We start from the raw sequence: 14,150 nt of genomic DNA on the forward strand, positions 1-14,150 counted from the left end.
TATGTGTGGGGAGATTAGGGTTTTAGGGTGGATTTGCGGCGGCACGACACGTGGATTAGCCGTTCGGAGGATGGCAACCACAACGCAAGGGGGGAGGAGAAGGAGCCCTTGTTGTCGAGGGCGACAAGAGAAAGATTAGCGGAGGAGCTTGAAAAGCTGGAGATCTCGGAGGAGGCCACGCCACTGGTTCTTGATGATGGAGAAGATGGGGAGAAGGAGGGGATGCTGGCGGGGAAGGTACTGCATCGCAATGTGTTCCATATCTGACGCACGTCGTCCAACATGGGGAAACCCTAAGGGATTAGTTTTTTTATCGATAGCAGAGAATATATTTGTGGTTGAGTTTGCTAATTAGAGGGATCGTGACCATTTGTGGGAAGGTTCGTGCATGTGAGCCACAACGCAGTTATTCTCTTGAGTTTGGTGAATGTTGTGACCTTCATTGTTGAGGTTTGATAAGCAAATATGGGATAGGGTTGTGAATCTCCCTTTTCATCTACGTGATTTTTTTAGAGAAAAGACTAAGCCGCGCCCGAGGAAGGCCCGTACCTAGTCCGGCTTTGAATTAACAAAGCCATCAACCGGTCAGGATTACAAGGGCAGTTACCATACAACAGGAAAAAGAAAACGGCGCAAGATACAAGGTGATGGAGCAGCTTACAACCAGACAACAAAGCAAGCAACACAAGAAAGTTGAAGAAGGAGTCACCAACATCAGAGGGCAGCCTCAAAGCCCACTACACAGGACCGAAACACGGTCGCCCTGCCATCCGTCTGCCTCCGAAGAGGGCCACTACCCTCTCGCCCTGGCTCGAAGGGCGCCAGACCGTCGGAAGGCAAAGTGCTCACCATGAACTCGGATGAACAACGACGATAGAGTTGGCACGGGAAGGAGATCAAAGCGCCGCGGGCATAAGCATAGCCTTCCACAACCTCTCGGACCGCCACAGCCAGGCTGCACAAGTGCAAGAAGAAACGCGGCACCGTACGACGAAGACCGGCGGAGAAGAACATATCATCGGTGAAGACGAAGAAGAGCATGAACGACATCACCTATCCCAATCCCAGCAGCCGAGTGCCAACCTCACACCTGCGTCCCCCAGACGACGCCTCCAAGAAGGGTAGCGACGACCAGCGATGCCGCCGTCCACCAAGGGGACAAGGTTTTCACCCAAAGTAGAGTGCGAGGGTAGGAGGTAGGAGGGGACCTCGACGAAGCCTCAAAGGAGGGAACCGGCGCCAAGGGCGTCGCCAACATCGTGGCCTCCGCCACAAGCCAAGGGTTTCCCCCGGTCGCCCTCCGCAACGCCCTATCCCAAGGCCGAAGAGGTCGACAGGACCGGAGCTGACCAGGAGTGCATAGACCCCGGAAGGGACAGCGGTCATCGACGCACCGGTGCACAAGGCCGGGGAGAGCCAAGCACACCACGGCGCACGGACACCTCATCCTCGCCGCCCGCGCAGCAAATGTCACAGTACAACACCCACCAACGCCGCTCGCCGCAAAGCCGACGCCGTCCACCAAGTCCGGGGCTGCCGCCCCCGCATCCACCCACCACGCACATCCCATCCAAGCTAGTCACCACACCCACCACCACCAACAGGAGCACTACCGCAGCCACCTCCGAGCACCAGGAAGAAAGAGGAGGCGCCTGCAACCGCCTCCCCACGCAGATCCGGCCGGATAGTTGGTCAACACCCGCCGGGGCGCCAGATCCGGCGACACAGGGGCGGATGCGACGGCCTGAGCAGGAGCAGGGCCACAACCCTGTCCCGGCACGAGGTGGCCGGATCGAAAGGCCCGCCGCCATCGGGCCCCCCACTAATTCCAGATCTGGTGGTTGGAGCAGCAGCAGGAGCCAAATCACAGAGAAGATGGACCCAGGCCAACACCAGCGGCCACAGCAGGCACCGCGGCGGGCCAGCAGCAGGGGAGGGTGTTGCCGCCGGGAAGGTGTCGGGCGAGGACCGGAAGCAGCGACCATGGGGGCGGGGCAACGGGGAGGACCAGCAAATGGCGCGCGGGAAAGCCCCGCCGCCGCCTACCACCGCGCGGGCCAAGCCCGGCGGCAGTCGCCGGCGGCGACGGGGGAGAGAGGATAGGAGGTAGGGGACCGAGGCGGCGCGAGGGTTTCGCCCCCGAGTCGCCCGCTCGGGCGACGCAGGGGAAGGAGAAGAATCGAAAACGAGGCGACGCGGGGGAAGGAGAAGAATCGAAAATGACCCACTTCTTAGTTTGCACTTTTATCTACGTGATAATATGTGGAGCAAATCTATTGCAAATCAGATGGATAAAAAGGCTTCATCAATTCAGTTTGATCATGCAGCGGGCTACCTAAGGGTGAGAGTCACAATATATGTTGAGAAGGGCCTTTGAGGAGATGGATCTTGATGGAATCAAAACGGAGAAAGTGTATGGATCCATATATATCCTATACGAGAACGATCCACATTTTTCTTTTCGTGTAGACGTCTTGGCCATTTACATATCTATTCTCCAACTCCAGGTACAAGAGACAAGAATGGAGATCTGCCCTTTGGAAAGGGTTTAGGGCACCGAATGAGAGGAAGAGGTCGGCCTCAAGCGAGAATTTTTCAAAAGATCAGTAGGTTTCTTAGAATAGCAAGAAAAATACTCGAAGTTCAAGCACAGCGGCTAGTGGTGGAGTGGAGGTTAAGTCCCCTGTCAAGAACAAAACTTTTTCTAAACAAGCGAAAAGGGGTGCTGAGGCTCAACTGGTGTACGGAAGAGTTGAAACACCCTTTCTCATGAACACACCTCATTCAGAGCAATACAATGACAAGCATTTAGCACAAAGTGCAAGGTCGTCTATGTTAAGAGAATCAGGTGATGATGGAGAAAGGAGGCAAAGAAGAAGACATGAGCACCGATAAGCTCTGAAGTTTTTTCCAGCAGCTCCTATGCAGCCCTTCCTACGACAATGAGTTGCTTGAGTTGAAATTGCCAGGAACATGGGAACCCGATCACACCTCGAAAGCTTCGCCACATTGTGAAGTAGGAAGGGCCCGCTCTCCCATTTGTCATGGAGACGAAAAAGCTTGAAAACTTTGCTCAGTTCTGCAATTTGTTTTGCAGTGAACAATGATGAAATCGGTTTATTCTAGTAGTGAACAATTAGTGAGGGAATCGGTTTATTCTAGTAGGTGCTGTTGGTTGTTGATCTCAAGAATTATAGTTCAGCCCATATTAATGTTTCAGTGAAGAGAAAGGATTAAACTTCGGAAAATGGAGATTCACATGCTTCTATGGAGCTCTACGGGTGGAAGATAGACACTATAGTTCAATATTTCTTTCGTATGCTTTTTTGCCATCAAGCATTTGGTGTGGCTTTGTGTTGGTGATTTTAACGAGACAGTTTTTTGCTCTGAACATTTCTCTCGTGCAGCAAGATCTGATGGTGGATGAGAGCATTTAGGGAGACAATTGATGATTGCTCCCTTTAGGACCTAGGATGGTCGGGAGTGGAGTATACATGGGATAATGGATAAGCCGGGCAAGCAAATGTGAAAGCGAGACTTGATTGAGGTTTTAGTAATGCACAATTTGTGAATTTGTTCCCACACACTAGAGTTCGACATATTTGCTCCACAGAGTTAGACCATTGCTTCGTCATGGTAAAATTGTGGAAAATTTTGGTTGATATGAGACCTCGAGCCGCCAAACATATTTGATATAAAGACGTTTGGCAAACACATTGAGAGTATGACCAACCGATCCTCGATAGATGGCAAAAAGATTATGGTCACTGTGGGCTGGGAGGAGTAATTTTTGCTCTATACGAAATGTAGAATCCGGAGTCTTGGAGCGTGGGCTGACAGTTTGGAGTTTTTTTTGGGGAACGACAATTTGGACGTTGCGAACCTCTACAACTTGTGTCATAATTCGTGCTCTTTTACAGCGTTGGTTCTACTATTGAAGGGCCAACTTCTAGTTTTTCCTCTTTGGCAATTCAACACATAATGAGACATTCTAATATTCCTACCCATCTATGTGCAAAATTTGTTTACATTGGGGAGGTATCTGAATGCTGGATGGACTCACCTCCTGGTCTCCTGGTAACCAGCCTTATGGTTGATAGTGTGGGAGCCGTGCCTTCTAAATAAATCCCTTTGATGCCTCGCAAAAAAATCATATGATACCACATCGTATTAAATGGCATGCCACTAGGTGGGATGCATGACAATAAATGGTGATATCTATGATACCAACCTATAAGAGCAAGTATAATAGATTGGTGACATAGTCGGGTTATAAGAGATACCACATCAGATTTTTGCCTAGTTCGAGGAGAGAAAAGAGAAGTGGGATGTAGAATTATACCCTTCAACATAATTTGTGGGAGAAAAAGGTGGGCTACATATTAATGACGTAACATACTAGTATGACTAACTATTTTACAAATGGGTTATTGGATTGCCCATACATGACAGTCAACTTCATATAGCCGTTTTTTGCTATATATTAACCATCCTCTGATAGTATGCACTATGAAGATAGTATTATACACTAGTATCATATGCATTATACTAATATATGATAATTTACATTGCAACCATCCTAAACAGATGATTGAAATTGACAGGAAATTTTGCGGACTTGAGCGCTTGGTTCACAAGAATAGGGAAAACATAGGAATCCTAATAAAAATAGTCAAACCACAAGGAAAGTTGTAATTGGCCAAAAGTTACCTTCTTCCCCCTGGTGCATATGCACTTGAGATGAAAAGTAAAATACAAAGAATACGAAAGAAATTCAAGTAGGTCGGGAGAGAAAAAACAAAAACAATACTCTCTTCCATCCATAGTACTTGTCTTAGATATGTCTAGATATGGATGTATCTAAAAATTGTTTCCTTAAATATCATTGAATCCTGGATATTGTTTGGCCAAGAATGTTTTTTATCATGGAACTTTGCACGCACATGAATCATTCGACAATATTTGTCATAAAAAAAGCTCAAAATTATTTGAAATTGTTTACTATTCTTTTTTTCATATTTTACTATTCATCTGTGGTGCATGCACCGCACTTGGGAGAAGAAACTCCATGTCCGTAATTAGCATGTTATTATGTCGCTAAGAATCTCAGTCTCTTTCTTCATGTGTAGATTTTTTTAAAGTTAAAATGTATTGTCCTGCGTTTATCCTCTAAAATTGAGACCAATGAAAATTTCTAGGAGAGGATTTATGACACGCAAGTGCCGGGGCACGATGTCCCTAGTGCCCGCTTTTTATTTTGGTTTCTAATTTTTGAAGTTTTATATTTTTAAATGAGAAATTCAAAGTAAGTTATATTCTCATATTCGTGTTTCTCAAGACCAGCACTTTCCAATAAGACCCATTTTGAATATATTTTGATGACTTTCAAAAAAGTATGTTAAACTTCAATGTTGGAACTTAGTACGAGCGAACGACAAAAAATCAACTATTTTGTGTCTATGACCGATAGAAAAATTGCTTGAAATTGTATCTCTGAAAATCGTTCAAACTTGGCAGTTTAAGATGCAAAAACCATAAGTTTAATCATTGAGACTTAAAACTTTGGACGCCGATATCTGTTGAACGTGTTGGCCGTAGGAGGGTTGTGCCGCACGATTCGTTCGACGACTAAAATGGCCAACCCGCACGCCCCCTGTTCGTGCGCGGCGTCCACCCCCCACACGTTCGGGCTGTCCATAGACGACCCGCACATTCGGTCTAATAGCCAGCTGGCCCGAACGACTGCCCCCAAACCTCCCCTAACCCACTCCACCGTCGTCGATTCTCGACGATCCCCTGCTTCCCGTTCACCATGGCAACAACCTCGACCATAGCAAGAATGTAGACGAAGAACACGTCAAGGAGCGTGTTCGTGTAGGTATGCACTCGCAGTTGCCTCCCTCCCTCTGTCCCCTCTTCCCCTCTACTTGAAGAAATGTCATGCCTCCATCCGCGAGTCATTAGGGTTCAAAGATAGATCGGTCGAATTGCCAGGCCTAAGATCAAAAATTGACCAAGAAATTGAGATCGGTGTCTACAAAGTTGGAGTTGCCACCCGAATTCATGTAGTTTTCGGCCAGATCTGATGAATGTGGGAGAAAATATAGTGATAGAGGTGGAGAAAAGGAGGAAAAGATTGTTTATATATGGATTTCGAAGAGTAGTTGCCATCTAGTTTTGTTCTTAGTTTCCCCCTGGCCTCATTGTTTCTAGTTGCAACAAGTTGACATGAAAATATACGGAACACTAGTCACGACCGTGCAGAAAATAAAATAATTGCCACCCATGAAACACAAAATCTGCCATGTAGTTATAATGCTAGTTGTCGCCTTGATGTGGATGAAATTTCCACCGAGCAACGAGTTGCCGCCCGAATGTGAGAGGATTTGCCTATGACCGTAGTACTGGACTTGCATGGGAAAAAATATTTGCCACCCATGACTCAAACAATTTGGCATGTCAATCGGATGTTGGTTTTTTTGTGATGCACATGTAAGACAAGCTAGACAAATGTAATTGCATACTAATACAACACGTGTTTGTTTATTCTACAGTTGGGGGTGGGGGCTAATCAGAAGGTATGAAAAAAAGGAGGGATGGAACCTGGAGACGGGTCGAATCCTTGCTTTTTCGGACAGCCGCAAGCAACCTCATGGGATGTCTACAATAACCTCATTTCAGCTGGACCATTGCTACCACTATTGCAACAATTCGGAGACATGGGTACGATCTGCAATGTAAAAAAGCATTGTTTGCCATCTTTGTATACCAAAATCATGGTCTATGTTTTGTGTATACTACATGTTTGCAGGGGTGTACGGTACAAGCACACCACCGGGAGTCCCATGGAAAACTATGCCGGAAGGAACTACGAGTGCCTCACATTCTGGACATCACCAATGAGTGGCACAGAATGCCAATCAAGGTATTGTGCACGCAAAAAGATTCATGGAAACAAATTAACTTGCGACTACCAGCTATACAATAAAAAATGTATGTGCTAAAAAATGATAGAAAGCATATCATAATGTGAACTAGCAAAACTTATAGAAGTTTTGGAAATGCAGGAGCGGGGTGCAACACATGGCAGCAGCTGACAGTCGGAGAATTGCCATCAACTTATTATGCAGCTGAGAGAAGATAAAATGCTTGTTAGATGTTGTTTCCATGGCATGGCAACTGTATTTGCCTTGAATGCTCAACTACAATTGCATTGAGTGAGAAACTGAAGTTGCCATGCATTGACAACTTTGCAGTTGCCAAGTTATGGCAACTGTAGTTGCTAGGTTATGGCAATTGTTGTTGCCATAACATGACAAGTACAGTTGCCATCACAGAACAACTACAGTTGCAATGCATGGATAACTGCAGTTGCCATGCCTGATCAACTGTATCTGCCATGTGCAGATAAAAAGAGATTATGCCTTATGTGTTCACCTGAATTTGCCCATGCCCTTGAAGCTACAGTTGATAACTTTGATGACACCATACTGCAAGCTATAGAATACATACAAATAGTAATACATCACCTAAAAGATGCATTTTGCTATGCAAGGTTATGTGTAGTGCCCATGATAGATCATAAAATCTGCCATGTTTGATGAACTATGATTGCCATGTGTGGTCAACTACATTCAGCATTCCACACATGTTGTTGAAGGAAATATGCCCTAGAGGCAATAATAAAGTTATTATTTATTTCCTTATTTCATGATAAATGTTTATCATTCATGCTAGAATTGTATTAACCGGAAACTTAGTACATGTGTGAATACATAGACAAAACATATTGTCCCTAGTATGACTCAACTTGACTAGCTCGTTAATCAAAGATGGTTATGTTTCCTAACCATAGACATGTCTTGTCATTTGATGAACGGGATCACATCATTAGGAGAATGATGTAATGGACATGACCCATCTGTTAGCTTAGCATTATGATCATTACAGTTTCATTGCTACTGCTTTCTTCATGACTTATACATGTTCCTCAGACTATGAGATTATGCAACTCCCGAATACCGGAGGAACACTTTGTATGCTACCAAACATCACAACGTAAAAGGGTGATTACAAAGGTGCTCTACAGGTATCTCCGAAGGTGTTTTTTGGGTTGGCATAGATCCAGATTAGGATTTGCCACTTCGTGTTTCGAAGAGGTATCTCTGGGCCCTCTCAATAATACTCATCACTATAAGCCTTGAAAGCATTGAGTTAGTTGCGGGATGAAGTATTACGAAACGAGTAAAGAGACTTGCCAGTAACGAGATTGAACTAGGTATGATGATACCGACAATCGAATCTCGGGCAAGTAACATATCGATGACAAAGAGAACAACGTACGTTGTTATGCGGTTTGATCGATAAAGATCTTCGTAGAATATGTAGGAGCCAATATGAGCATCCAGGTTTCGCTATTGGTTATCGACTGGAGATGTGTCTCGGTCATGTCTACATAGTTCTCGAACCCATAGGGTCCGCACGCTTAACATTCGATGACGATATTTATTATGAGTTATGTGTTTTTTATGACCGAAGTTTGTTTGGAGTCCCGGATGAGATCACGGACATGACAAGGAGTCTCGAAAGGGTCGGGACATAAAGATTGATATATTGGACGGCTATATTCGGACACCGGAAGTGTTCCGGAAAAGTTTCGGATAAAACCGGAGTGTCGGAGGGTTACCGGAACCCCCGGGAGAACTAATGGGCCTCAATGGGCCTTAGTGGGAAGACAGGAAGGGCCGGGAGGGGCTGGCCGCGCCCCCCACCTTGGGTTCGAATTGGACTAGGGGAAGGGGGCGGCGTCCCCCTTTCCTTCCCTTCCCCCTCTTCCTTCCTTCTCCCCCCTCTTCCTTAGGTGGAAACCTATTAGGACTTGGAGTCCTAGTAGGATTCCCCTCTCCTGGAGCGCCCTAGGAGGGCCGGCCGGACTCCCCCTTGCTCCTTTATATACGGGGGCAGGAGGGCACCCTAGAACACACAAGTTTCTCTCTCAACCGTGTGCGGCGCCCCCCTCCACAGTTACACACCTCGATCATACCATAGTAGAGCTTAGGCGAAGCCCTGCACTGGTAGCATCATCATCACCGTCGCCATGCCGTCATGCTGACGGGACTCATCCTCGTCCTCAACTGGATCAAGAGCACGAGGGACGTCATCGAGCTGAATGTGTGCAGAACGCGGAGGTGCCGTGCGTTTGGTACTTGATCGGTTGGGTCGCGAAGAAGTACGACTACATCAACCGCGTTATTGAAACGCTTCCTCTTTCGGTCTAAGAGGGTACGTGGACAAACTCTCCCCTATCATTGCTATGCATCACCTAGATAGATCTTGCGTGATCGTAGGATTTTTTTTGAAATTACCTCGTTACCTAACAGTGGCATCAGAGCCAGGTCTATGCGTCGATGTTATATGCACGAGTAGAACACAAAGAGTTATGGGCGATAATAGTCATACTGCTTACCACCAACGTCTTACTTTGATTCGGCGGTATTGTTCGATGAAGCGGCCCGGACCGACATTACATGACCTCGTTCATGAGACTGGTTCTACCGACGTGCTTTTGCACATAGGTGGCTGGCGGGTGTCTGTTTCTCCAACTTTAGTTGAATCGAGTTTGACTACAGCCGGTCCTTGTTGAAGTTTAAAACATCACACTTGATGAAAAATCGTTGTGATTTTGATGCGTAGGTAAGAACGGTTCTTGCTAGAAGCCCGTAGCATCCACGTAAAACTTGCAACAATAAAGTAGAGGATGTCTAACTTGGTTTTGCAGGGCTTGTTGTGATGTGATATGGTCAAGGCATGATGTGATATAAATTATTGTATGAGATGATCATGTTTTGTAATAAAGTTATCGGCAATTGGCATGAGCCATATGGTTGTCGCTTTATTGTATGAAATGCAATCACCATGTAATTGTTTTACTTTATCACTAAGTGGTAGCAATAGTCGTAGAAGCAATAGTTGGCGAGACGACAACGATGCTACGACGGAGATCAAGGTGTCGCGCCGGTGACGATGGAGATCGTGACGATGCTACGGTGATGGAGATCATGAGCACAAGATGATGATGGCCATAGCATGTCACATATTTTGATTGCATGTGATGTTTATCTTTTATGCATCTTATTTTGCTTAGTACAGCGGTAGCATTATAAGACGATCTCTTACTAAATTTCAAGGCATAAGTGTTCTCCCTGAGTATGCACCGTTGCTACAGTTCATCGTGCCGAGACACCATGTGATGATCGGGTGTGATAAGCTCTAGGTTCACATACAACTGGTGCAAGCCAGTTTTGCACACGCAGAATACTCGGGTTAAACTTGACGAGCCTAGCATAGATATGGCCTCGGAACACTAAGACCGAAAGGTCGAACGTGAATCATATAGTAGATATGATCAACATAGTGATGTTCACCATTGAAAACTACTCCATCTCATGTGATGATCGGACATGGTTTAGTTGATTTGGATCACGTGATCATTTAGATGACTAGAGGGACGTCTATCTAAAGGGAGTTCTTAAGTAATATGAAGAATTGAACTTTAATTTATCATGAACTTAGTCCTGATAGTTATTTTGCATGTCTATGTTATTGTAGATCAATGGCCCGTGCTACCGTTCCTTTGAATTTTAATGTGTTCCTAGAGAAAGCTAAGTTGAAAGATGATGGTAGAAACTACACGGAATGGGTCCGTAACTTGAGGATTATCCTCATTGCCGCACAGAAGAATTACGTCATGGAAGCACCGTTAGGTGTACCACCGGCGCCAACAACTACAGACATTCTGAATGCCTGGCAGACGCGTGTTGATGACTACTCGATAGTTCAGTGTGCCATGCTTTACGGCTTAGAATCGGGGCTTCAAAGACGTTTTGAATGTCATGGAGCATATGATATGTTCTGAGAGTTGAATTTAATATTTCAAGCAAATGCCCGAGTTGAGAGATGTGAAGTCTCCAACTAGTTCTACAACTGCAAAATGGAGGAGAATAGTTCTGTCAGTGAACACATACTCAGAATGTCTGGGTACCATAAGCACTTGACTTAGCTGGGTGTTAATTTTCCTGATGATAGTGTCATTGACAGAGTTCTTCAATCACTGCCACCAAGCTATAAAGGCTTCGTGATGAACTATAATATGCAAGGGATGAACAAGACTATTCCCGAGCTCTTCGCGATGCTAAAAGCTGCAAAGGTAGAAATCAAGAAGGAGCATCAAGTGTCACTGGTTAACAAGACCATTAGTTTCAAGAAAAAGGGCAAAGGGAAGAAGGGGAACTTCAAGAAGAATGGCAAGAAAGTTTCTGCTCACGAGAAGAAACCCAAATCTGGACCTAAGCCTAAAATTGAATGCTTCTACTGCAGAGGGACTGATCATTGGAAGCAGAACTGCCCCAAGTATTTGGGGGATAAGAAGGATGGCAAAGTGAAAGGTATATTTGATATACATGCTATTGATGTGTACCTTACTAATGCTCATAGTAGTGCCTGGGTATTTGATACTGGTTCTATTGCTCATATTTGCAACTCAAAACATGGGCTACGAATTAAATGAACATTGGCGAAGGGCGAGGTGGCGATGCGTGTGCAAATGGTTCCAAGGTCTATGTGGTCGCCGTCAGCATGCTACCTCTACATCTACCTTCGAGATTAGTTTTAGACCTGAATAATTGTTATTTGGTGCCAGTGTTGAGCATGAACATTACATCTGGATCTTGTTTGATGCGAGACAGTTATTCATTTAAATCAGAGAATATTGGTTGCTCTATTTATATGAGTAATATCTTTTATGGTCATGCACCCTTGCTGAGTGGTCTATTTTTGTTGAATCTCGATAGTGATGATACACATATTCATAGTATTGAAGCCAGACGATGCAAAGTTGATAATGATAGTGAGACTTATTTATGGCACTATCGTTTGGGTCATATTGGTGTAAAGCGCATGAAGAAACTCCATGCTGATGGACTTTTGGAATCACTTGATTATAAATCACTTCATGCTTGCGAACCGTGCCTTATGGGAAAGATGACTAGAACTCCGTTCTCCGGAACAATGGAACGAGCTACTGACTTATTGGAAATAATACATACCGATGTATGCGGTCCAATGAGTGTTGAGGTTCGTGGCGGGTATCATTATTTTCTTACCTCACAGATGATTTGAGCAGATATGGTTATATCTACTTAATGAAGCACAAGTCTGAAACATTTGAAAAGTTCAAAGAATTTCAGAGTGGAGTGGAAAATCATCGTAACAAGAAACTAAAGTTTCTATGATCTGATTGTGGAGGAGAATATTTGAGGTATGAGTTTGGTCTTCATTTGAAACAACATGGGATAGTTTCACAACTAATGCCACCTGGAACACCACAGTGAAATGGTGTGTCCAAATGTCGTAACCGTACTTTATTGGATATTGTGCGATCTATGATGTCTCTTACAGATTTACCGCTATCATTTTGGGGTTATGCTTTAGAGACGGTTGCATTCACTTTAAATAGGGCACCATCAAAATCCGTTGAGATGACGCCTTATGAACTGTGGTTTGGAAAGAAACCAAAGTTGTCATTTCTTAAAGTTTGGGGTTGCGATGCTGATGTGAAAAAGTTTCAACCTGATAAGCTCGAACCCAAATCGGAGAAGTGTGTTTTCATAGGATACCCAAAGGAGACTATTGGGTACACCTTCTATCACAGATCCGAAGGCAAAATATTTGTTGCTAAGAATGGATCCTTTCTAGAGAAGGAGTTTCTCTCGAAAGAAGTGAGTGGGAGGAAAGTAGAACTTGATGAGGTAATTGTACCTTCTCCCTTATTGGAAAGTAGTTCATCACAGAAATCAGTTCTAGTGATTCCTACATCAATTAGTGAGGAAGCTAATGATGATGATCATGAAACTTCGGATCAAGTTACTACCGAACCTCATAGGTCTTCCAGAGTGAGATCCACACCAGAGTGGTACGGTAATCCTGTTCTGTAAGTCATGTTACTAGACCATGGTGAACCTACAAACTATGAGGAAGCGATAATGAGCCCAGATTCCGCAAAATGGCTTGAGGCCATGAAATCTGAGATGGGATCCATGTATGAGAACAAAGTGTGGACTTTGGTGGACTTGCCCGATGATCGGCTAACCATAGAAAATAAATGGATCTTCAAGAAGAAGACTGAAGATGATGGTAATTTTACTGTTTACAAAGCTCGACTTGTTGTGAAAGGTTTTCGACAAGTTCAAGGAGTTGACTACAATGAGACTTTCTCACCCGTAGCGATGCTTAAGTCTGTTCGAATCATGTTAGCAATTGCTGCATTTTATGATCATGAAATTTGGCAGATGGATGTCAAAACTACATTCCTGAATGGATTTCTGGAAGAAGAGTTGTATATGATGCAACTAGAAGGTTTTGTCAATCCAAAGGGTGCTAACAAAGTGTGCAAGCTCCAGCGATCCATTTATGGACTGGTGCAAGCCTCTCGGAGTTGGAAAATAAATGCTTTGATAGTGTGATCAAAGCATATGGTTTTATACAGACTTTTGGAGAAGCTTGTATTTACAAGAAAGTGAGTGGGAGCTCTGTAGCATTTCTAATATTATATGTGGATGACATGTTGTTGATTGGAAATGATATAGAATTTCTGGATAGCATAAAGCGATACCTGAATAAGAGTTTTTCCATGAAAAACCTCGGAGAAGCTGCTTACATATTGGGCATCAAGATCTATAGAGATAGATCAAGACGCTTAATTGGACTTTCACAAAGCACATACCTTGAGAAAGTTTTGAAGAAGTTCAAAATGGATCAGTAAAAGAAAGGGTTCTTGCCTGTGTTACAAGGTGTGAAGTTGAGTCAGACTCAATGCCCGACCACAGCAGAAGATAGACAGAAAATGAAACTTATTCCCTATGCTTCGGCCATAGGTTCTATCATGTATGCAATGCTGTGTACCAGACCTGATGTGTGCCTTGCTATAAGCATAGCAGGGAGTTACCAAAGTGATCCCGGAGTGGAGCACTGGACAACGGTCAAGAACATCCTGAAATACCTAAGAAGGGCTAAGGATATGTTTCTCGTTTATGGAGGTGACAAAGAGCTCGTCATAAATGGTTACGTCGATACAAGCTTTGACACAGATCTGG

This window comes from Triticum dicoccoides, chromosome 4B (genome assembly GCF_002162155.2).
Source record: "Triticum dicoccoides isolate Atlit2015 ecotype Zavitan chromosome 4B, WEW_v2.0, whole genome shotgun sequence".
In the NCBI taxonomy this organism is placed as follows: Eukaryota; Viridiplantae; Streptophyta; class Magnoliopsida; order Poales; family Poaceae; genus Triticum; species Triticum dicoccoides.